Source organism: Pristiophorus japonicus, chromosome 8, assembly GCF_044704955.1.
Source record: "Pristiophorus japonicus isolate sPriJap1 chromosome 8, sPriJap1.hap1, whole genome shotgun sequence".
Lineage (NCBI taxonomy): Eukaryota > Metazoa > Chordata > Chondrichthyes > Pristiophoridae > Pristiophorus > Pristiophorus japonicus.
Window position 1 is genome coordinate 175,970,127 of NC_091984.1, and position 23,689 is coordinate 175,993,815.

At 45.9% G+C, this 23,689-nt stretch overlaps 20 non-coding genes across 20 annotated transcripts; all 20 read right to left on the reverse strand.

Moving 5' to 3' along the window:
* Positions 1 to 736: 736 nt before the first annotated feature.
* trnal-cag (transfer RNA leucine (anticodon CAG)) lies at positions 737 to 818 on the reverse strand. The gene has a single exon. It is a non-coding gene; the product is annotated as a tRNA-Leu (tRNA).
* A 2,028-nt stretch (positions 819 to 2,846) lies between these two features.
* trnal-cag (transfer RNA leucine (anticodon CAG)) lies at positions 2,847 to 2,928 on the reverse strand. The gene has a single exon. It is a non-coding gene; the product is annotated as a tRNA-Leu (tRNA).
* A 967-nt stretch (positions 2,929 to 3,895) lies between these two features.
* trnal-cag (transfer RNA leucine (anticodon CAG)) lies at positions 3,896 to 3,977 on the reverse strand. Its single transcript has one exon. It is a non-coding gene; the product is annotated as a tRNA-Leu (tRNA).
* Positions 3,978 to 4,950: 973 nt separating this feature from the next.
* Positions 4,951 to 5,032, reverse strand: trnal-cag (transfer RNA leucine (anticodon CAG)). Its single transcript has one exon. It is a non-coding gene; the product is annotated as a tRNA-Leu (tRNA).
* A 973-nt stretch (positions 5,033 to 6,005) lies between these two features.
* Positions 6,006 to 6,087, reverse strand: trnal-cag (transfer RNA leucine (anticodon CAG)). The gene has a single exon. It is a non-coding gene; the product is annotated as a tRNA-Leu (tRNA).
* A 2,028-nt stretch (positions 6,088 to 8,115) lies between these two features.
* trnal-cag (transfer RNA leucine (anticodon CAG)) lies at positions 8,116 to 8,197 on the reverse strand. The gene has a single exon. It is a non-coding gene; the product is annotated as a tRNA-Leu (tRNA).
* A 973-nt stretch (positions 8,198 to 9,170) lies between these two features.
* trnal-cag (transfer RNA leucine (anticodon CAG)) lies at positions 9,171 to 9,252 on the reverse strand. Its single transcript has one exon. It is a non-coding gene; the product is annotated as a tRNA-Leu (tRNA).
* A 973-nt stretch (positions 9,253 to 10,225) lies between these two features.
* trnal-cag (transfer RNA leucine (anticodon CAG)) lies at positions 10,226 to 10,307 on the reverse strand. The gene has a single exon. It is a non-coding gene; the product is annotated as a tRNA-Leu (tRNA).
* A 972-nt stretch (positions 10,308 to 11,279) lies between these two features.
* Positions 11,280 to 11,361, reverse strand: trnal-cag (transfer RNA leucine (anticodon CAG)). The gene has a single exon. It is a non-coding gene; the product is annotated as a tRNA-Leu (tRNA).
* Positions 11,362 to 12,334: 973 nt separating this feature from the next.
* trnal-cag (transfer RNA leucine (anticodon CAG)) lies at positions 12,335 to 12,416 on the reverse strand. Its single transcript has one exon. It is a non-coding gene; the product is annotated as a tRNA-Leu (tRNA).
* A 973-nt stretch (positions 12,417 to 13,389) lies between these two features.
* trnal-cag (transfer RNA leucine (anticodon CAG)) lies at positions 13,390 to 13,471 on the reverse strand. The gene has a single exon. It is a non-coding gene; the product is annotated as a tRNA-Leu (tRNA).
* Positions 13,472 to 14,444: 973 nt separating this feature from the next.
* On the reverse strand, positions 14,445 to 14,526 carry trnal-cag (transfer RNA leucine (anticodon CAG)). The gene has a single exon. It is a non-coding gene; the product is annotated as a tRNA-Leu (tRNA).
* A 972-nt stretch (positions 14,527 to 15,498) lies between these two features.
* On the reverse strand, positions 15,499 to 15,580 carry trnal-cag (transfer RNA leucine (anticodon CAG)). Its single transcript has one exon. It is a non-coding gene; the product is annotated as a tRNA-Leu (tRNA).
* Positions 15,581 to 16,552: 972 nt separating this feature from the next.
* Positions 16,553 to 16,634, reverse strand: trnal-cag (transfer RNA leucine (anticodon CAG)). The gene has a single exon. It is a non-coding gene; the product is annotated as a tRNA-Leu (tRNA).
* Positions 16,635 to 17,606: 972 nt separating this feature from the next.
* trnal-cag (transfer RNA leucine (anticodon CAG)) lies at positions 17,607 to 17,688 on the reverse strand. Its single transcript has one exon. It is a non-coding gene; the product is annotated as a tRNA-Leu (tRNA).
* A 972-nt stretch (positions 17,689 to 18,660) lies between these two features.
* On the reverse strand, positions 18,661 to 18,742 carry trnal-cag (transfer RNA leucine (anticodon CAG)). The gene has a single exon. It is a non-coding gene; the product is annotated as a tRNA-Leu (tRNA).
* Positions 18,743 to 19,714: 972 nt separating this feature from the next.
* Positions 19,715 to 19,796, reverse strand: trnal-cag (transfer RNA leucine (anticodon CAG)). Its single transcript has one exon. It is a non-coding gene; the product is annotated as a tRNA-Leu (tRNA).
* A 972-nt stretch (positions 19,797 to 20,768) lies between these two features.
* On the reverse strand, positions 20,769 to 20,850 carry trnal-cag (transfer RNA leucine (anticodon CAG)). The gene has a single exon. It is a non-coding gene; the product is annotated as a tRNA-Leu (tRNA).
* Positions 20,851 to 21,823: 973 nt separating this feature from the next.
* On the reverse strand, positions 21,824 to 21,905 carry trnal-cag (transfer RNA leucine (anticodon CAG)). Its single transcript has one exon. It is a non-coding gene; the product is annotated as a tRNA-Leu (tRNA).
* A 973-nt stretch (positions 21,906 to 22,878) lies between these two features.
* trnal-cag (transfer RNA leucine (anticodon CAG)) lies at positions 22,879 to 22,960 on the reverse strand. The gene has a single exon. It is a non-coding gene; the product is annotated as a tRNA-Leu (tRNA).
* Between the last annotated feature and the right edge of the window lie 729 nt (positions 22,961 to 23,689).

Sequence of the window (23,689 nt, forward strand, 5' to 3'; positions counted from 1 at the left end):
GACAAAAACAGATTATCTGGTCATGAACACATTGCTGTTTGTGGGATCGTGCTGTGTGCATACTGGCTGCGCCATTTCCCACATTACAACAGTGACTCACTTTAAAAATACTTCATTGGCTGTAAAGCGTTTTGGGACATGAAAGGCGCCAACACACTGCAGAAAATTTTACCCGATAGCTGGCAAAATGCGAGCTGTTGTGAGAAATACGTGTGTTGGTTGCATTGCAGGCATGATAAACTTAATGACTGGCGCTGCCTGTTAAGTGATGTCGTAACAATGTACGTGTTGTGTGATTGCACAGGAGGAAGGATTGTGATGCAACTCAGTAAATGTGCAGAATTGGAGCACGCTTTTCTGCAGTTACAGTCGGTTCATTGTCAGGGTGGCCGAGTGGTTCAAGGTGCCAAACTCAAAGACTGTAACCCTTACCTTACCAAAGGTTGGTGTATTCTGGGACGTGGGTGCCAAGCCCACTTCTAGCGGCGTGGTTTCCAATCCCACTTCTGACACTTACTTTTTATCCACACAAATGCGGCCAGCGTGCAAAAAGCATGCTCAACTGGCCTTCAATTTTCAAGTGGTGACATCAAACTCTTCGATGGTATTGCCATTTGCCAACAAACTAAAGGCATCGCTCACAGTCCAACTACTTTTCCACACCAAAATGGCCCCATTGTGAAACAGGTGCCCATGATTGTGCTGACAGAATGCAAGTGTTACGCAGGGAAAATTCTGGCAGCGGTGGGATTTGAACCCACGCCTCCGAAGAGACTGGAACCTGGATCCAGCGCCTTAGACCGCTCGGCCACGCTACCACTGGAAGCAGCTTCTGTTCTGGAACGAGTGACCGTTGAGTGAAATGTGACTTTGCCATGCGGAAAATAATAATTAAGGCAATTAAAGTGGTAGACAGTAAACTCTCGAGAAACGATTTTGCAACATACCGGTCACAGGAACCTACGTATCCACAGGGCAACAACAGAAATTAGGTGCATGTTGGGACAAACCAGTTACAACATTCATTCAATATTTATTCCTATATCAACATCACTGACAAAAACAGATTATCTGGTCATGAACACATTGCTGTTTGTGGGATCGTGCTGTGTGCATACTGGCTGCGCCATTTCCCACATTACAACAGTGACTCACTTTAAAAATACTTCATTGGCTGTAAAGCGTTTTGGGACATGAAAGGCGCCAACACACTGCAGAAAATTTTACCCGATAGCTGGCAAAATGCGAGCTGTTGTGAGAAATACGTGTGTTGGTTGCATTGCAGGCATGATAAACTTAATGACTGGCGCTGCCTGTTAAGTGATGTCGTAACAATGTACGTGTTGTGTGATTGCACAGGAGGAAGGATTGTGATGCAACTCAGTAAATGTGCAGAATTGGAGCACGCTTTTCTGCAGTTACAGTCGGTTCATTGTCAGGGTGGCCGAGTGGTTCAAGGTGCCAAACTCAAAGACTGTAACCCTTACCTTACCAAAGGTTGGTGTATTCTGGGACGTGGGTGCCAAGCCCACTTCTAGCGGCGTGGTTTCCAATCCCACTTCTGACATTTACTTTTTATCCACACAAATGCGGCCAGCGTGCAAAAAGCATGCTCAACTGGCCTTCAATTTTCAAGTGGTGACATCAAACTCTTCGATGGTATTGCCATTTGCCAACAAACTAAAGGCACCGCTCACAGTCCAACTACTTTTCCACACCAAAATGGCCCCATTGTGAAACAGGTGCCCATGATTGTGCTGACAGAATGCAAGTGTTACGCAGGGAAAATTCTGGCAGCGGTGGGATTTGAACCCACGCCTCCGAAGAGACTGGAACCTGGATCCAGCGCCTTAGACTGCTCGGCCACGCTACCACTGGAAGCAGCTTCTGTCCTGGAACGAGTGACCGTTGAGTGAAATGTGACTTTGCCATGCGGAAAATAATAATTAAGGCAATTAAAGTGGTAGACAGTAAACTCTCGAGAAACGATTTTGCAACATACCGGTCACAGGAACCTACGTATCCACAGGGCAACAACAGAAATTAGGTGCATGTTGGGACAAACCAGTTACAACATTCATTCAATATTTATTCCTATATCAACATCACTGACAAAAACAGATTATCTGGTCATGAACACATTGCTGTTTGTGGGATCGTGCTGTGTGCATACTGGCTGCGCCATTTCCCACATTACAACAGTGACTCACTTTAAAAATACTTCATTGGCTGTAAAGCGTTTTGGGACATGAAAGGCGCCAACACACTGCAGAAAATTTTACCCGATAGCTGGCAAAATGCGAGCTGTTGTGAGAAATACGTGTGTTGGTTGCATTGCAGGCATGATAAACTTAATGACTGGCGCTGCCTGTTAAGTGATGTCGTAACAATGTACGTGTTGTGTGATTGCACAGGAGGAAGGATTGTGATGCAACTCAGTAAATGTGCAGAATTGGAGCACGCTTTTCTGCAGTTACAGTCGGTTCATTGTCAGGGTGGCCGAGTGGTTCAAGGTGCCAAACTCAAAGACTGTAAGCCTTACCTTACCAAAGGTTGGTGTATTCTGGGACGTGGGTGCCAAGCCCACTTCTAGCGGCGTGGTTTCCAATCCCACTTCTGACACTTACTTTTTATCCACACAAATGCGGCCAGCGTGCAAATAGCATGCTCAACTGGCCTTCAATTTTCAAGTGGTGACATCAAACTCTTCGATGGTATTGCCATTTGCCAACAAACTAAAGGCACCGCTCACAGTCCAACTACTTTTCCACACCAAAATGGCCCCATTGTGAAACAGGTGCCCATGATTGTGCTGACAGAATGCAAGTGTTATGCAGGGAAAATTCTGGCAGCGGTGGGATTTGAACCCACGCCTCCGAAGAGACTGGAACCTGGATCCAGCGCCTTAGACCGCTCGGCCACGCTACCACTGGAAGCAGCTTCTGTTCTGGAACGAGTGACCGTTGAGTGAAATGTGACTTTGCCATGCGGAAAATAATAATTAAGGCAATTAAAGTGGTAGACAGTAAACTCTCGAGAAACGATTTTGCAACATACCGGTCACAGGAACCTACGTATCCACAGGGCAACAACAGAAATTAGGTGCATGTTGGGACAAACCAGTTACAACATTCATTCAATATTTATTCCTATATCAACATCACTGACAAAAACAGATTATCTGGTCATGAACACATTGCTGTTTGTGGGATCGTGCTGTGTGCATACTGGCTGCGCCATTTCCCACATTACAACAGTGACTCACTTTAAAAATACTTCATTGGCTGTAAAGCGTTTTGGGACATGAAAGGCGCCAACACACTGCAGAAAATTTTACCCGATAGCTGGCAAAATGCGAGCTGTTGTGAGAAATACGTGTGTTGGTTGCATTGCAGGCATGATAAACTTAATGACTGGCGCTGCCTGTTAAGTGATGTCGTAACAATGTACGTGTTGTGTGATTGCACAGGAGGAAGGATTGTGATGCAACTCAGTAAATGTGCAGAATTGGAGCACGCTTTTCTGCAGTTACAGTCGGTTCATTGTCAGGGTGGCCGAGTGGCTTAAGGTGCCAAACTCAAAGACTGTAACCCTTACCTTACCAAAGGTTGGTGTATTCTGGGACGTGGGTGCCAAGCCCACTTCTAGCGGCGTGGTTTCCAATCCCACTTCTGACATTTACTTTTTATCCACACAAATGCGGCCAGCGTGCAAAAAGCATGCTCAACTGGCCTTCAATTTTCAAGTGGTGACATCAAACTCTTCGATGGTATTGCCATTTGCCAACAAACTAAAGGCACCGCTCCAACTACTTTTCCACACCAAAATGGCCCCATTGTGAAACAGGTGCCCATGCTTGTGCTGACAGAATGCAAGTGTTACGCAGGGAAAATTCTGGCAGCGGTGGGATTTGAACCCACGCCTCCGAAGAGACTGGAACCTGGATCCAGCGCCTTACACCGCTCGGCCACGCTACCACTGGAAGCAGTTTCTGTTCTGGAACGAGTGACCGTTGAGTGAAATGTGACTTTGCCATGCGGAAAATAATAATTAAGGCAATTAAAGTGGTAGACAGTAAACTCTCGAGAAACGATTTTGCAACATACCGGTCACAGGAACCTACGTATCCACAGGGCAACAACAGAAATTAGGTGCATGTTGGGACAAACCAGTTACAACATTCATTCAATATTTATTCCTATATCAACATCACTGACAAAAACAGATTATCTGGTCATGAACACATTGCTGTTTGTGGGATCGTGCTGTGTGCATACTGGCTGCGCCATTTCCCACATTACAACAGTGACTCACTTTAAAAATACTTCATTGGCTGTAAAGCGTTTTGGGACATGAAAGGCGCCAACACACTGCAGAAAATTTTACCCGATAGCTGGCAAAATGCGAGCTGTTGTGAGAAATACGTGTGTTGGTTGCATTGCAGGCATGATAAACTTAATGACTGGCGCTGCCTGTTAAGTGATGTCGTAACAATGTACGTGTTGTGTGATTGCACAGGAGGAAGGATTGTGATGCAACTCAGTAAATGTGCAGAATTGGAGCACGCTTTTCTGCAGTTACAGTCGGTTCATTGTCAGGGTGGCCGAGTGGTTCAAGGTGCCAAACTCAAAGACTGTAACCCTTACCTTACCAAAGGTTGGTGTATTCTGGGACGTGGGTGCCAAGCCCACTTCTAGCGGCGTGGTTTCCAATCCCACTTCTGACACTTACTTTTTATCCACACAAATGCGGCCAGCGTGCAAAAAGCATGCTCAACTGGCCTTCAATTTTCAAGTGGTGACATCAAACTCTTCGATGGTATTGCCATTTGCCAACAAACTAAAGGCATCGCTCACAGTCCAACTACTTTTCCACACCAAAATGGCCCCATTGTGAAACAGGTGCCCATGATTGTGCTGACAGAATGCAAGTGTTACGCAGGGAAAATTCTGGCAGCGGTGGGATTTGAACCCACGCCTCCGAAGAGACTGGAACCTGGATCCAGCGCCTTAGACCGCTCGGCCACGCTACCACTGGAAGCAGCTTCTGTTCTGGAACGAGTGACCGTTGAGTGAAATGTGACTTTGCCATGCGGAAAATAATAATTAAGGCAATTAAAGTGGTAGACAGTAAACTCTCGAGAAACGATTTTGCAACATACCGGTCACAGGAACCTACGTATCCACAGGGCAACAACAGAAATTAGGTGCATGTTGGGACAAACCAGTTACAACATTCATTCAATATTTATTCCTATATCAACATCACTGACAAAAACAGATTATCTGGTCATGAACACATTGCTGTTTGTGGGATCGTGCTGTGTGCATACTGGCTGCGCCATTTCCCACATTACAACAGTGACTCACTTTAAAAATACTTCATTGGCTGTAAAGCGTTTTGGGACATGAAAGGCGCCAACACACTGCAGAAAATTTTACCCGATAGCTGGCAAAATGCGAGCTGTTGTGAGAAATACGTGTGTTGGTTGCATTGCAGGCATGATAAACTTAATGACTGGCGCTGCCTGTTAAGTGATGTCGTAACAATGTACGTGTTGTGTGATTGCACAGGAGGAAGGATTGTGATGCAACTCAGTAAATGTGCAGAATTGGAGCACGCTTTTCTGCAGTTACAGTCGGTTCATTGTCAGGGTGGCCGAGTGGTTCAAGGTGCCAAACTCAAAGACTGTAACCCTTACCTTACCAAAGGTTGGTGTATTCTGGGACGTGGGTGCCAAGCCCACTTCTAGCGGCGTGGTTTCCAATCCCACTTCTGACACTTACTTTTTATCCACACAAATGCGGCCAGCGTGCAAAAAGCATGCTCAACTGGCCTTCAATTTTCAAGTGGTGACATCAAACTCTTCGATGGTATTGCCATTTGCCAACAAACTAAAGGCATCGCTCACAGTCCAACTACTTTTCCACACCAAAATGGCCCCATTGTGAAACAGGTGCCCATGATTGTGCTGACAGAATGCAAGTGTTACGCAGGGAAAATTCTGGCAGCGGTGGGATTTGAACCCACGCCTCCGAAGAGACTGGAACCTGGATCCAGCGCCTTAGACCGCTCGGCCACGCTACCACTGGAAGCAGCTTCTGTTCTGGAACGAGTGACCGTTGAGTGAAATGTGACTTTGCCATGCGGAAAATAATAATTAAGGCAATTAAAGTGGTAGACAGTAAACTCTCGAGAAACGATTTTGCAACATACCGGTCACAGGAACCTACGTATCCACAGGGCAACAACAGAAATTAGGTGCATGTTGGGACAAACCAGTTACAACATTCATTCAATATTTATTCCTATATCAACATCACTGACAAAAACAGATTATCTGGTCATGAACACATTGCTGTTTGTGGGATCGTGCTGTGTGCATACTGGCTGCGCCATTTCCCACATTACAACAGTGACTCACTTTAAAAATACTTCATTGGCTGTAAAGCGTTTTGGGACATGAAAGGCGCCAACACACTGCAGAAAATTTTACCCGATAGCTGGCAAAATGCGAGCTGTTGTGAGAAATACGTGTGTTGGTTGCATTGCAGGCATGATAAACTTAATGACTGGCGCTGCCTGTTAAGTGATGTCGTAACAATGTACGTGTTGTGTGATTGCACAGGAGGAAGGATTGTGATGCAACTCAGTAAATGTGCAGAATTGGAGCACGCTTTTCTGCAGTTACAGTCGGTTCATTGTCAGGGTGGCCGAGTGGTTCAAGGTGCCAAACTCAAAGACTGTAACCCTTACCTTACCAAAGGTTGGTGTATTCTGGGACGTGGGTGCCAAGCCCACTTCTAGCGGCGTGGTTTCCAATCCCACTTCTGACATTTACTTTTTATCCACACAAATGCGGCCAGCGTGCAAAAAGCATGCTCAACTGGCCTTCAATTTTCAAGTGGTGACATCAAACTCTTCGATGGTATTGCCATTTGCCAACAAACTAAAGGCACCGCTCACAGTCCAACTACTTTTCCACACCAAAATGGCCCCATTGTGAAACAGGTGCCCATGATTGTGCTGACAGAATGCAAGTGTTACGCAGGGAAAATTCTGGCAGCGGTGGGATTTGAACCCACGCCTCCGAAGAGACTGGAACCTGGATCCAGCGCCTTAGACTGCTCGGCCACGCTACCACTGGAAGCAACTTCTGTTCTGGAACGAGTGACCGTTGAGTGAAATGTGACTTTGCCATGCGGAAAATAATAATTAAGGCAATTAAAGTGGTAGACAGTAAACTCTCGAGAAACGATTTTGCAACATACCGGTCACAGGAACCTACGTATCCACAGGGCAACAACAGAAATTAGGTGCATGTTGGGACAAACCAGTTACAACATTCATTCAATATTTATTCCTATATCAACATCACTGACAAAAACAGATTATCTGGTCATGAACACATTGCTGTTTGTGGGATCGTGCTGTGTGCATACTGGCTGCGCCATTTCCCACATTACAACAGTGACTCACTTTAAAAATACTTCATTGGCTGTAAAGCGTTTTGGGACATGAAAGGCGCCAACACACTGCAGAAAATTTTACCCGATAGCTGGCAAAATGCGAGCTGTTGTGAGAAATACGTGTGTTGGTTGCATTGCAGGCATGATAAACTTAATGACTGGCGCTGCCTGTTAAGTGATGTCGTAACAATGTACGTGTTGTGTGATTGCACAGGAGGAAGGATTGTGATGCAACTCAGTAAATGTGCAGAATTGGAGCACGCTTTTCTGCAGTTACAGTCGGTTCATTGTCAGGGTGGCCGAGTGGTTCACGGTGCCAAACTCAAAGACTGTAAGCCTTACCTTACCAAAGGTTGGTGTATTCTGGGACGTGGGTGCCAAGCCCACTTCTAGCGGCGTGGTTTCCAATCCCACTTCTGACATTGACTTTTTATCCACACAAATGCGGCCAGCGTGCAAAAAGCATGCTCAACTGGCCTTCAATTTTCAAGTGGTGACATCAAACTCTTCGATGGTATTGCCATTTGCCAACAAACTAAAGGCACCGCTCACAGTCCAACTAATTTTCCACACCAAAATGGCCCCATTGTGAAACAGGTGCCCATGCCTGTGCTGACAGAATGCAAGTGTTACGCAGGGAAAATTGTGGCAGCGGTGGGATTTGAACCCACGCCTCCGAAGAGACTGGAACCTGGATCCAGCGCCTTAGACCGCTCGGCCACGCTACCACTGGACGCAGCTTCTGTTCTGGAACGAGTGACCGTTGAGTGAAATGTGACTTTGCCATGCGGAAAATAATAATTAAGGCAATTAAAGTGGTAGACAGTCAACTCTCGAGAAACGATTTTGCAACATACCGGTCACAGGAACCTACGTATCCACAGGGCAACAACAGAAATTAGGTGCATGTTGGGACAAACCAGTTACAACATTCATTCAATATTTATTCCTATATCAACATCACTGACAAAAACAGATTATCTGGTCATGAACACATTGCTGTTTGTGGGATCGTGCTGTGTGCATACTGGCTGCGCCATTTCCCACATTACAACAGTGACTCACTTTAAAAATACTTCATTGGCTGTAAAGCGTTTTGGGACATGAAAGGCGCCAACACACTGCAGAAAATTTTACCCGATAGCTGGCAAAATGCGAGCTGTTGTGAGAAATACGTGTGTTGGTTGCATTGCAGGCATGATAAACTTAATGACTGGCGCTGCCTGTTAAGTGATGTCGTAACAATGTACGTGTTGTGTGATTGCACAGGAGGAAGGATTGTGATGCAACTCAGTAAAGGTGCAGAATTGGAGCACGCTTTTCTGCAGTTACAGTCGGTTCATTGTCAGGGTGGCCGAGTGGTTCAAGGTGCCAAACTCAAAGACTGTAACCCTTACCTTACCAAAGGTTGGTGTATTCTGGGACGTGGGTGCCAAGCCCACTTCTAGCGGCGTGGTTTCCAATCCCACTTCTGACATTTACTTTTTATCCACACAAATGCGGCCAGCGTGCAAAAAGCATGCTCAACTGGCCTTCAATTTTCAAGTGGTGACATCAAACTCTTCGATGGTATTGCCATTTGCCAACAAACTGAAGGCACCGCTCACAGTCCAACTACTTTTCCACACCAAAATGGCCCCATTGTGAAACAGGTGCCCATGCTTGTGCTGACAGAATGCAAGTGTTACGCAGGGAAAATTCTGGCAGCGGTGGGATTTGAACCCACGCCTCCGAAGAGACTGGAACCTGGATCCAGCGCCTTAGACCGCTCGGCCACGCTACCACTGGAAGCAGCTTCTGTTCTGGAACGAGTGACCGTTGAGTGTAATGTGACTTTGTTATGCGGAAAATAATAATTAAGGCAATTAAACTGGTAGACAGTGAACTCTCGAGAAACGATTTTGCAACATACCGGTCACAGGAACCTACGTATCCACAGGGCAACAACAGAAATTAGGTGCATGTTGGGACAAACCAGTTACAACATTCATTCAATATTTATTCCTATATCAACATCACTGACAAAAACAGATTATCTGGTCATGAACACATTGCTGTTTGTGGGATCGTGCTGTGTGCATACTGGCTGCGCCATTTCCCACATTACAACAGTGACTCACTTTAAAAATACTTCATTGGCTGTAAAGCGTTTTGGGACATGAAAGGCGCCAACACACTGCAGAAAATTTTACCCGATAGCTGGCAAAATGCGAGCTGTTGTGAGAAATACGTGTGTTGGTTGCATTGCAGGCATGATAAACGTAATGACTGGCGCTGCCTGTTAAGTGATGTCGTAACAATGTACGTGTTGTGTGATTGCACAGGAGGAAGGATTGTGATGCAACTCAGTAAATGTGCAGAATTGGAGTACGCTTTTCTGCAGTTACAGTCGGTTCATTATCAAAATAGCCGAGTGGTTTAAGGTGCCAAACTCAAAGACTGTAACCCTTACCTTACCAAAGGTTGGTGTATTCTGGGACGTGGGTGCCAAGCCCACTTCTAGCGGCATGGTTTCCAATCCCACTTCTGACATTTACTTTTTATCCACACAAATGCGGCCAGCGTGCAAAAAGCATGCTCAACTGGCCTTCAATTTTCAAGTGGTGACATCAAACTCTTCGATGGTATTGCCATTTGCCAACAAACTGAAGGCACCGCTCACAGTCCAACTACTTTTCCACACCAAAATGGCCCCATTGTGAAACAGGTGCCCATGCTTGTGCTGACAGAATGCAAGTGTTACGCAGGGAAAATTCTGGCAGCGGTGGGATTTGAACCCACGCCTCCGAAGAGACTGGAACCTGGATCCAGCGCCTTAGACCGCTCGGCCACGCTACCACTGGAAGCAGCTTCTGTTCTGGAACGAGTGACCGTTGAGTGTAATGTGACTTTGTTATGCGGAAAATAATAATTAAGGCAATTAAAGTGGTAGACAGTGAACTCTCGAGAAACGATTTTGCAACATACCGGTCACAGGAACCTACGTATCCACAGGGCAACAACAGAAATTAGGTGCATGTTGGGACAAACCAGTTACAACATTCATTCAATATTTATTCCTATATCAACATCACTGACAAAAACAGATTATCTGGTCATGAACACATTGCTGTTTGTGGGATCATGCTGTGTGCATACTGGCTGCGCCATTTCCCACATTACAACAGTGACTCACTTTAAAAATACTTCATTGGCTGTAAAGCGTTTTGGGACATGAAAGGCGCCAACACACTGCAGAAAACTTTACCCGATAGCTGGCAAAATGCGAGCTGTTGTGAGAAATACGTGTGTTGGTTGCATTGCAGGCATGATAAACTTAATGACTGGCGCTGCCTGTTAAGTGATGTCGTAACAATGTACGTGTTGTGTGATTGCACAGGAGGAAGGATTGTGATGCAACTCAGTAAATGTGCAGAATTGGAGCACGCTTTTCTGCAGTTACAGTCGGTTATTGTCAGGGTGGCCGAGTGGTTTAAGGTGCCAAACTCAAAGACTGTAACCCTTACCTTACCAAAGGTTGGTGTATTCTGGGACGTGGGTGCCAAGCCCACTTCTAGCGGCGTGGTTTCCAATCCCACTTCTGACATTTACTTTTTATCCACACAAATGCGGCCAGCGTGCAAAAAGCATGCTCAACTGGCCTTCAATTTTCAAGTGGTGACATCAAACTCTTCGATGGTATTGCCATTTGCCAACAAACTGAAGGCACCGCTCACAGTCCAACTACTTTTCCACACCAAAATGGCCCCATTGTGAAACAGGTGCCCATGCTTGTGCTGACAGAATGCAAGTGTTACGCAGGGAAAATTCTGGCAGCGGTGGGATTTGAACCCACGCCTCCGAAGAGACTGGAACCTGGATCCAGCGCCTTAGACCGCTCGGCCACGCTACCACTGGAAGCAGCTTCTGTTCTGGAACGAGTGACCGTTGAGTGTAATGTGACTTTGTTATGCGGAAAATAATAATTAAGGCAATTAAAGTGGTAGACAGTGAACTCTCGAGAAACGATTTTGCAACATACCGGTCACAGGAACCTACGTATCCACAGGGCAACAACAGAAATTAGGTGCATGTTGGGACAAACCAGTTACAACATTCATTCAATATTTATTCCTATATCAACATCACTGACAAAAACAGATTATCTGGTCATGAACACATTGCTGTTTGTGGGATCATGCTGTGTGCATACTGGCTGCGCCATTTCCCACATTACAACAGTGACTCACTTTAAAAATACTTCATTGGCTGTAAAGCGTTTTGGGACATGAAAGGCGCCAACACACTGCAGAAAACTTTACCCGATAGCTGGCAAAATGCGAGCTGTTGTGAGAAATACGTGTGTTGGTTGCATTGCAGGCATGATAAACTTAATGACTGGCGCTGCCTGTTAAGTGATGTCGTAACAATGTACGTGTTGTGTGATTGCACAGGAGGAAGGATTGTGATGCAACTCAGTAAATGTGCAGAATTGGAGTACGCTTTTCTGCAGTTACAGTCGGTTCATTATCTAAATAGCCGAGTGGTTTAAGGTGCCAAACTCAAAGACTGTAACCCTTACCTTACCAAAGGTTGGTGTATTCTGGGACGTGGGTGCCAAGCCCACTTCTAGCGGCGTGGTTTCCAATCCCACTTCTGACATTTACTTTTTATCCACACAAATGCGGCCAGTGTGCAAAAAGCATGCTCAACTGGCCTTCAATTTTCAAGTGGTGACATCAAACTCTTCGATGGTATTGCCATTTGCCAACAAACTGAAGGCACCGCTCACAGTCCAACTACTTTTCCACACCAAAATGGCCCCATTGTGAAACAGGTGCCCATGCTTGTGCTGACAGAATGCAAGTGTTACGCAGGGAAAATTCTGGCAGCGGTGGGATTTGAACCCACGCCTCCGAAGAGACTGGAACCTGGATCCAGCGCCTTAGACCGCTCGGCCACGCTACCACTGGAAGCAGCTTCTGTTCTGGAACGAGTGACCGTTGAGTGTAATGTGACTTTGTTATGCGGAAAATAATAATTAAGGCAATTAAACTGGTAGACAGTGAACTCTCGAGAAACGATTTTGCAACATACCGGTCACAGGAACCTACGTATCCACAGGGCAACAACAGAAATTAGGTGCATGTTGGGACAAACCAGTTACAACATTCATTCAATATTTATTCCTATATCAACATCACTGACAAAAACAGATTATCTGGTCATGAACACATTGCTGTTTGTGGGATCGTGCTGTGTGCATACTGGCTGCGCCATTTCCCACATTACAACAGTGACTCACTTTAAAAATACTTCATTGGCTGTAAAGCGTTTTGGGACATGAAAGGCGCCAACACACTGCAGAAAATTTTACCCGATAGCTGGCAAAATGCGAGCTGTTGTGAGAAATACGTGTGTTGGTTGCATTGCAGGCATGATAAACGTAATGACTGGCGCTGCCTGTTAAGTGATGTCGTAACAATGTACGTGTTGTGTGATTGCACAGGAGGAAGGATTGTGATGCAACTCAGTAAATGTGCAGAATTGGAGTACGCTTTTCTGCAGTTACAGTCGGTTCATTATCAAAATAGCCGAGTGGTTTAAGGTGCCAAACTCAAAGACTGTAACCCTTACCTTACCAAAGGTTGGTGTATTCTGGGACGTGGGTGCCAAGCCCACTTCTAGCGGCGTGGTTTCCAATCCCACTTCTGACATTTACTTTTTATCCACACAAATGCGGCCAGCGTGCAAAAAGCATGCTCAACTGGCCTTCAATTTTCAAGTGGTGACATCAAACTCTTCGATGGTATTGCCATTTGCCAACAAACTGAAGGCACCGCTCACAGTCCAACTACTTTTCCACACCAAAATGGCCCCATTGTGAAACAGGTGCCCATGCTTGTGCTGACAGAATGCAAGTGTTACGCAGGGAAAATTCTGGCAGCGGTGGGATTTGAACCCACGCCTCCGAAGAGACTGGAACCTGGATCCAGCGCCTTAGACCGCTCGGCCACGCTACCACTGGAAGCAGCTTCTGTTCTGGAACGAGTGACCGTTGAGTGTAATGTGACTTTGTTATGCGGAAAATAATAATTAAGGCAATTAAAGTGGTAGACAGTGAACTCTCGAGAAACGATTTTGCAACATACCGGTCACAGGAACCTACGTATCCACAGGGCAACAACAGAAATTAGGTGCATGTTGGGACAAACCAGTTACAACATTCATTCAATATTTATTCCTATATCAACATCACTGACAAAAACAGATTATCTGGTCATGAACACATTGCTGTTTGTGGGATCATGCTGTGTGCATACTGGCTGCGCCATTTCCCACATTACAACAGTGACTCACTTTAAAAATACTTCATTGGCTGTAAAGCGTTTTGGGACATGAAAGGCGCCAACACACTGCAGAAAACTTTACCCGATAGCTGGCAAAATGCGAGCTGTTGTGAGAAATACGTGTGTTGGTTGCATTGCAGGCATGATAAACTTAATGACTGGCGCTGCCTGTTAAGTGATGTCGTAACAATGTACGTGTTGTGTGATTGCACAGGAGGAAGGATTGTGATGCAACTCAGTAAATGTGCAGAATTGGAGTACGCTTTTCTGCAGTTACAGTCGGTTCATTATCTAAATAGCCGAGTGGTTTAAGGTGCCAAACTCAAAGACTGTAACCCTTACCTTACCAAAGGTTGGTGTATTCTGGGACGTGGGTGCCAAGCCCACTTCTAGCGGCGTGGTTTCCAATCCCACTTCTGACATTTACTTTTTATCCACACAAATGCGGCCAGCGTGCAAAAAGCATGCACAACTGGCCCTCAATTTTCAAGTGGTGACATCAAACTCTTCGATGGTATTGCCATTTGCCAACAAACTGAAGGCACCGCTCACAGTCCAACTACTTTTCCACACCAAAATGGCCCCATTGTGAAACAGGTGCCCATGCTTGTGCTGACAGAATGCAAGTGTTACGCAGGGAAAATTCTGGCAGCGGTGGGATTTGAACCCACGCCTCCGAAGAGACTGGAACCTGGATCCAGCGCCTTAGACCGCTCGGCCACGCTACCACTGGAAGCAGCTTCTGTTCTGGAACGAGTGACCGTTGAGTGAAATGTGACTTTGCCATGCGGAAAATAATAATTAAGGCAATTAAAGTGGTAGACAGTAAACTCTCGAGAAACGATTTTGCAACATACCGGTCACAGGAACCTACGTATCCACAGGGCAACAACAGAAATTAGGTGCATGTTGGGACAAACCAGTTACAACATTCATTCAATATTTATTCCTATATCAACATCACTGACAAAAACAGATTATCTGGTCATGAACACATTGCTGTTTGTGGGATCGTGCTGTGTGCATACTGGCTGCGCCATTTCCCACATTACAACAGTGACTCACTTTAAAAATACTTCATTGGCTGTAAAGCGTTTTGGGACATGAAAGGCGCCAACACACTGCAGAAAATTTACCCGATCGCTGGCAAAATGCGAGCTGTTGTGAGAAATACGTGTGTTGGTTGCATTGCAGGCATGATAAACTTAATGACTGGCGCTGCCTGTTAAGTGATGTCGTAACAATGTACGTGTTGTGTGATTGCACAGGAGGAAGGATTGTGATGCAACTCAGTAAATGTGCAGAATTGGAGCACGCTTTTCTGCAGTTACAGTCGGTTCATTGTCAGGGTGGCCGAGTGGTTTAAGGTGCCAAACTCAAAGACTGTAACCCTTACCTTACCAAAGGTTGGTGTATTCTGGGACGTGGGTGCCAAGCCCACTTCTAGCGGCGTGGTTTCCAATCCCACTTCTGACATTTACTTTTTATCCACACAAATGCGGCCAGCGTGCAAAAAGCATGCACAACTGGCCCTCAATTTTCAAGTGGTGACATCAAACTCTTCGATGGTATTGCCATTTGCCAACAAACTGAAGGCACCGCTCACAGTCCAACTACTTTTCCACACCAAAATGGCCCCATTGTGAAACAGGTGCCCATGCTTGTGCTGACAGAATGCAAGTGTTACGCAGGGAAAATTCTGGCAGCGGTGGGATTTGAACCCACGCCTCCGAAGAGACTGGAACCTGGATCCAGCGCCTTAGACCGCTCGGCCACGCTACCACTGGAAGCAGCTTCTGTTCTGGAACGAGTGACCGTTGAGTGAAATGTGATTTTGCCATGCGGAAAATAATAATTAAGGCAATTAAAGTGGTAGACAGTAAACTCTCGAGAAACGATTTTGCAACATACCGGTCACAGGAACCTACGTATCCACAGGGCAACAACAGAAATTAGGTGCATGTTGGGACAAACCAGTTACAACATTCATTCAATATTTATTCCTATATCAACATCACTGACAAAAACAGATTATCTGGTCATGAACACATTGCTGTTTGTGGGATCGTGCTGTGTGCATACTGGCTGCGCCATTTCCCACATTACAACAGTGACTCACTTTAAAAATACTTCATTGGCTGTAAAGCGTTTTGGGACATGAAAGGCGCCAACACACTGCAGAAAATTTACCCGATCGCTGGCAAAATGCGAGCTGTTGTGAGAAATACGTGTGTTGGTTGCATTGCAGGCATGATAAACTTAATGACTGGCGCTGCCTGTTAAGTGATGTCGTAACAATGTACGTGTTGTGTGATTGCACAGGAGGAAGGATTGTGATGCAACTCAGTAAATGTGCAGAATTGGAGCACGCTTTTCTGCAGTTACAGTCGGTTCATTGTCAGGGTGGCCGAGTGGTTTAAGGTGCCAAACTCAAAGACTGTAACCCTTACCTTACCAAAGGTTGGTGTATTCTGGGACGTGGGTGCCAAGCCCACTTCTAGCGGCGTGGTTTCCAATCCCACTTCTGACATTTACTTTTTATCCACACAAATGCGGCCAGCGTGCAAAAAGCATGCACAACTGGCCTTCAATTTTCAAGTGGTGACATCAAACTCTTCGATGGTATTGCCATTTGCCAACAAACTGAAGGCACCGCTCACAGTCCAACTACTTTTCCACACCAAAATGGCCCCATTGTGAAACAGGTGCCCATGCTTGTGCTGACAGAATGCAAGTGTTACGCAGGGAAAATTCTGGCAGCGGTGGGATTTGAACCCACGCCTCCGAAGAGACTGGAACCTGGATCCAGCGCCTTAGACCGCTCGGCCACGCTACCACTGGAAGCAGCTTCTGTTCTGGAACGAGTGACCGTTGAGTGAAATGTGACTTTGCCATGCGGAAAATAATAATTAAGGCAATTAAAGTGGTAGACAGTAAACTCTCGAGAAACGATTTTGCAACATACCGGTCACAGGAACCTACGTATCCACAGGGCAACAACAGAAATTAGGTGCATGTTGGGACAAACCAGTTACAACATTCATTCAATATTTATTCCTATATCAACATCACTGACAAAAACAGATTATCTGGTCATGAACACATTGCTGTTTGTGGGATCGTGCTGTGTGCATACTGGCTGCGCCATTTCCCACATTACAACAGTGACTCACTTTAAAAATACTTCATTGGCTGTAAAGCGTTTTGGGACATGAAAGGCGCCAACACACTGCAGAAAATTTACCCGATCGCTGGCAAAATGCGAGCTGTTGTGAGAAATACGTGTGTTGGTTGCATTGCAGGCATGATAAACTTAATGACTGGCGCTGCCTGTTAAGTGATGTCGTAACAATGTACGTGTTGTGTGATTGCACAGGAGGAAGGATTGTGATGCAACTCAGTAAATGTGCAGAATTGGAGCACGCTTTTCTGCAGTTACAGTCGGTTCATTGTCAGGGTGGCCGAGTGGTTTAAGGTGCCAAACTCAAAGACTGTAACCCTTACCTTACCAAAGGTTGGTGTATTCTGGGACGTGGGTGCCAAGCCCACTTCTAGCGGCGTGGTTTCCAATCCCACTTCTGACATTTACTTTTTATCCACACAAATGCGGCCAGCGTGCAAAAAGCATGCACAACTGGCCCTCAATTTTCAAGTGGTGACATCAAACTCTTCGATGGTATTGCCATTTGCCAACAAACTGAAGGCACCGCTCACAGTCCAACTACTTTTCCACACCAAAATGGCCCCATTGTGAAACAGGTGCCCATGCTTGTGCTGACAGAATGCAAGTGTTACGCAGGGAAAATTCTGGCAGCGGTGGGATTTGAACCCACGCCTCCGAAGAGACTGGAACCTGGATCCAGCGCCTTAGACCGCTCGGCCACGCTACCACTGGAAGCAGCTTCTGTTCTGGAACGAGTGACCGTTGAGTGAAATGTGATTTTGCCATGCGGAAAATAATAATTAAGGCAATTAAAGTGGTAGACAGTAAACTCTCGAGAAACGATTTTGCAACATACCGGTCACAGGAACCTACGTATCCACAGGGCAACAACAGAAATTAGGTGCATGTTGGGACAAACCAGTTACAACATTCATTCAATATTTATTCCTATATCAACATCACTGACAAAAACAGATTATCTGGTCATGAACACATTGCTGTTTGTGGGATCGTGCTGTGTGCATACTGGCTGCGCCATTTCCCACATTACAACAGTGACTCACTTTAAAAATACTTCATTGGCTGTAAAGCGTTTTGGGACATGAAAGGCGCCAACACACTGCAGAAAATTTACCCGATCGCTGGCAAAATGCGAGCTGTTGTGAGAAATACGTGTGTTGGTTGCATTGCAGGCATGATAAACTTAATGACTGGCGCTGCCTGTTAAGTGATGTCGTAACAATGTACGTGTTGTGTGATTGCACAGGAGGAAGGATTGTGATGCAACTCAGTAAATGTGCAGAATTGGAGCACGCTTTTCTGCAGTTACAGTCGGTTCATTGTCAGGGTGGCCGAGTGGTTTAAGGTGCCAAACTCAAAGACTGTAACCCTTACCTTACCAAAGGTTGGTGTATTCTGGGACGTGGGTGCCAAGCCCACTTCTAGCGGCGTGGTTTCCAATCCCACTTCTGACATTTACTTTTTATCCACACAAATGCGGCCAGCGTGCAAAAAGCATGCACAACTGGCCTTCAATTTTCAAGTGGTGACATCAAACTCTTCGATGGTATTGCCATTTGCCAACAAACTGAAGGCACCGCTCACAGTCCAACTACTTTTCCACACCAAAATGGCCCCATTGTGAAACAGGTGCCCATGCTTGTGCTGACAGAATGCAAGTGTTACGCAGGGAAAATTCTGGCAGCGGTGGGATTTGAACCCACGCCTCCGAAGAGACTGGAACCTGGATCCAGCGCCTTAGACCGCTCGGCCACGCTACCACTGGAAGCAGCTTCTGTTCTGGAACGAGTGACCGTTGAGTGAAATGTGACTTTGCCATGCGGAAAATAATAATTAAGGCAATTAAAGTGGTAGACAGTAAACTCTCGAGAAACGATTTTGCAACATACCGGTCACAGGAACCTACGTATCCACAGGGCAACAACAGAAATTAGGTGCATGTTGGGACAAACCAGTTACAACATTCATTCAATATTTATTCCTATATCAACATCACTGACAAAAACAGATTATCTGGTCATGAACACATTGCTGTTTGTGGGATCGTGCTGTGTGCATACTGGCTGCGCCATTTCCCACATTACAACAGTGACTCACTTTAAAAATACTTCATTGGCTGTAAAGCGTTTTGGGACATGAAAGGCGCCAACACACTGCAGAAAATTTACCCGATCGCTGGCAAAATGCGAGCTGTTGTGAGAAATACGTGTGTTGGTTGCATTGCAGGCATGATAAACTTAATGACTGGCGCTGCCTGTTAAGTGATGTCGTAACAATGTACGTGTTGTGTGATTGCACAGGAGGAAGGATTGTGATGCAACTCAGTAAATGTGCAGAATTGGAGCACGCTTTTCTGCAGTTACAGTCGGTTCATTGTCAGGGTGGCCGAGTGGTTTAAGGTGCCAAACTCAAAGACTGTAACCCTTACCTTACCAAAGGTTGGTGTATTCTGGGACGTGGGTGCCAAGCCCACTTCTAGCGGCGTGGTTTCCAATCCCACTTCTGACATTTACTTTTTATCCACACAAATGCGGCCAGCGTGCAAAAAGCATGCACAACTGGCCCTCAATTTTCAAGTGGTGACATCAAACTCTTCGATGGTATTGCCATTTGCCAACAAACTGAAGGCACCGCTCACAGTCCAACTACTTTTCCACACCAAAATGGCCCCATTGTGAAACAGGTGCCCATGCTTGTGCTGACAGAATGCAAGTGTTACGCAGGGAAAATTCTGGCAGCGGTGGGATTTGAACCCACGCCTCCGAAGAGACTGGAACCTGGATCCAGCGCCTTAGACCGCTCGGCCACGCTACCACTGGAAGCAGCTTCTGTTCTGGAACGAGTGACCGTTGAGTGAAATGTGATTTTGCCATGCGGAAAATAATAATTAAGGCAATTAAAGTGGTAGACAGTAAACTCTCGAGAAACGATTTTGCAACATACCGGTCACAGGAACCTACGTATCCACAGGGCAACAACAGAAATTAGGTGCATGTTGGGACAAACCAGTTACAACATTCATTCAATATTTATTCCTATATCAACATCACTGACAAAAACAGATTATCTGGTCATGAACACATTGCTGTTTGTGGGATCGTGCTGTGTGCATACTGGCTGCGCCATTTCCCACATTACAACAGTGACTCACTTTAAAAATACTTCATTGGCTGTAAAGCGTTTTGGGACATGAAAGGCGCCAACACACTGCAGAAAATTTACCCGATCGCTGGCAAAATGCGAGCTGTTGTGAGAAATACGTGTGTTGGTTGCATTGCAGGCATGATAAACTTAATGACTGGCGCTGCCTGTTAAGTGATGTCGTAACAATGTACGTGTTGTGTGATTGCACAGGAGGAAGGATTGTGATGCAACTCAGTAAATGTGCAGAATTGGAGCACGCTTTTCTGCAGTTACAGTCGGTTCATTGTCAGGGTGGCCGAGTGGTTTAAGGTGCCAAACTCAAAGACTGTAACCCTTACCTTACCAAAGGTTGGTGTATTCTGGGACGTGGGTGCCAAGCCCACTTCTAGCGGCGTGGTTTCCAATCCCACTTCTGACATTTACTTTTTATCCACACAAATGCGGCCAGCGTGCAAAAAGCATGCACAACTGGCCTTCAATTTTCAAGTGGTGACATCAAACTCTTCGATGGTATTGCCATTTGCCAACAAACTGAAGGCACCGCTCACAGTCCAACTACTTTTCCACACCAAAATGGCCCCATTGTGAAACAGGTGCCCATGCTTGTGCTGACAGAATGCAAGTGTTACGCAGGGAAAATTCTGGCAGCGGTGGGATTTGAACCCACGCCTCCGAAGAGACTGGAACCTGGATCCAGCGCCTTAGACCGCTCGGCCACGCTACCACTGGAAGCAGCTTCTGTTCTGGAACGAGTGACTGTTGAGTGAAATGTGACTTTGCCATGCGGAAAATAATAATTAAGGCAATTAAAGTGGTAGACAGTAAACTCTCGAGAAACGATTTTGCAACATACCGGTCACAGGAACCTACGTATCCACAGGGCAACAACAGAAATTAGGTGCATGTTGGGACAAACCAGTTACAACATTCATTCAATATTTATTCCTATATCAACATCACTGACAAAAACAGATTATCTGGTCATGAACACATTGCTGTTTGTGGGATCGTGCTGTGTGCATCCTGGCTGCGCCATTTCCCACATTACAACAGTGACTCACTTTAAAAATACTTCATTGGCTGTAAAGCGTTTTGGGACATGAAAGGCGCCAACACACTGCAGAAAACTTTACCCGATAGCTGGCAAAATGCGAGCTGTTGTGAGAAATACGTGTGTTGGTTGCATTGCAGGCATGATAAACTTAATGACTGGCGCTGCCTGTTAAGTGATGTCGTAACAATGTACGTGTTGTGTGATTGCACAGGAGGAAGGATTGGGATGCAACTCAGTAAATGTGCAGAATTGGAGCACGCTTTTCTGCAGTTACAGTTGGTTCATTGTCAGGGTGGCCGAGTGGTTTAAGGTGCCAAACTCAAAGACTGTAACCCTTACCTTACCAAAGGTTGGTGTATTCTGGGACGTGGGTGCCAAGCCCACTTCTAGCGGCGTGGTTTCCAATCCCACTTCTGACATTTACTTTTTATCCACACAAATGCGGCCAGCGTGCAAAAAGCATGCTCAACTGGCCTTCAATTTTCAAGTGGTGACATCAAACACTTCGATGGTATTGCCATTTGCCAACAATCTAAAGGCACCGCTCACAGTCCAACTACTTTTCCACACCAAAATGGCCCCATTGTGAAACAGGTGCCCATGCTTGTGCTGACAGAATGCAAGTGTTACGCAGGGAAAATTCTGGCAGCGGTGGGATTTGAACCCACGCCTCCGAAGAGACTGGAACCTGGATCCAGCGCCTTAGACCGCTCGGCCACGCTACCACTGGAAGCAGTTTCTGTTCTGGAACGAGTGACCGTTGAGTGTAATGTGACTTTGTTATGCGGAAAATAATAATTAAGGCAATTAAAGTGGTAGACAGTGAACTCTCGAGAAACGATTTTGCAACATACCGGTCACAGGAACCTACGTATCCACAGGGCAACAACAGAAATTAGGTGCATGTTGGGACAAACCAGTTACAACATTCATTCAATATTTATTCCTATATCAACATCACTGACAAAAACAGATTATCTGGTCATGAACACATTGCTGTTTGTGGGATCGTGCTGTGTGCATACTGGCTGCGCCATTTCCCACATTACAACAGTGACTCACTTTAAAAATACTTCATTGGCTGTAAAGCGTTTTGGGACATGAAAGGCGCCAACACACTGCAGAAAATTTTACCCGATAGCTGGCAAAATGCGAGCTGTTGTGAGAAATACGTGTGTTGGTTGCATTGCAGGCATGATAAACGTAATGACTGGCGCTGCCTGTTAAGTGATGTCGTAACAATGTACGTGTTGTGTGATTGCACAGGAGGAAGGATTGTGATGCAACTCAGTAAATGTGCAGAATTGGAGCACGCTTTTCTGCAGTTACAGTCGGTTCATTGTCAGGGTGGCCGAGTGGTTTAAGGTGCCAAACTCAAAGACTGTAACCCTTACCTTACCAAAGGTTGGTGTATTCTGGGACGTGGGTGCCAAGCCCACTTCTAGCGGCGTGGTTTCCAATCCCACTTCTGACATTTACTTTTTATCCACACAAATGCGGCCAGCGTGCAAAAAGCATGCACAACTGGCCTTCAATTTTCAAGTGGTGACATCAAACTCTTCGATGGTATTGCCATTTGCCAACAAACTGAAGGCACCGCTCACAGTCCAACTACTTTTCCACACCAAAATGGCCCCATTGTGAAACAGGTGCCCATGCTTGTGCTGACAGAATGCAAGTGTTACGCAGGGAAAATTCTGGCAGCGGTGGGATTTGAACCCACGCCTCCGAAGAGACTGGAACCTGGATCCAGCGCCTTAGACCGCTCGGCCACGCTACCACTGGAAGCAGCTTCTGTTCTGGAACGAGTGACTGTTGAGTGAAATGTGACTTTGCCATGCGGAAAATAATAATTAAGGCAATTAAAGTGGTAGACAGTAAACTCTCGAGAAACGATTTTGCAACATACCGGTCACAGGAACCTACGTATCCACAGGGCAACAACAGAAATTAGGTGCATGTTGGGACAAACCAGTTACAACATTCATTCAATATTTATTCCTATATCAACATCACTGACAAAAACAGATTATCTGGTCATGAACACATTGCTGTTTGTGGGATCGTGCTGTGTGCATCCTGGCTGCGCCATTTCCCACATTACAACAGTGACTCACTTTAAAAATACTTCATTGGCTGTAAAGCGTTTTGGGACATGAAAGGCGCCAACACACTGCAGAAAACTTTACCCGATAGCTGGCAAAATGCGAGCTGTTGTGAGAAATACGTGTGTTGGTTGCATTGCAGGCATGATAAACTTAATGACTGGCGCTGCCTGTTAAGTGATGTCGTAACAATGTACGTGTTGTGTGATTGCACAGGAGGAAGGATTGGGATGCAACTCAGTAAATGTGCAGAATTGGAGCACGCTTTTCTGCAGTTACAGTTGGTTCATTGTCAGGGTGGCCGAGTGGTTTAAGGTGCCAAACTCAAAGACTGTAACCCTTACCTTACCAAAGGTTGGTGTATTCTGGGACGTGGGTGCCAAGCCCACTTCTAGCGGCGTGGT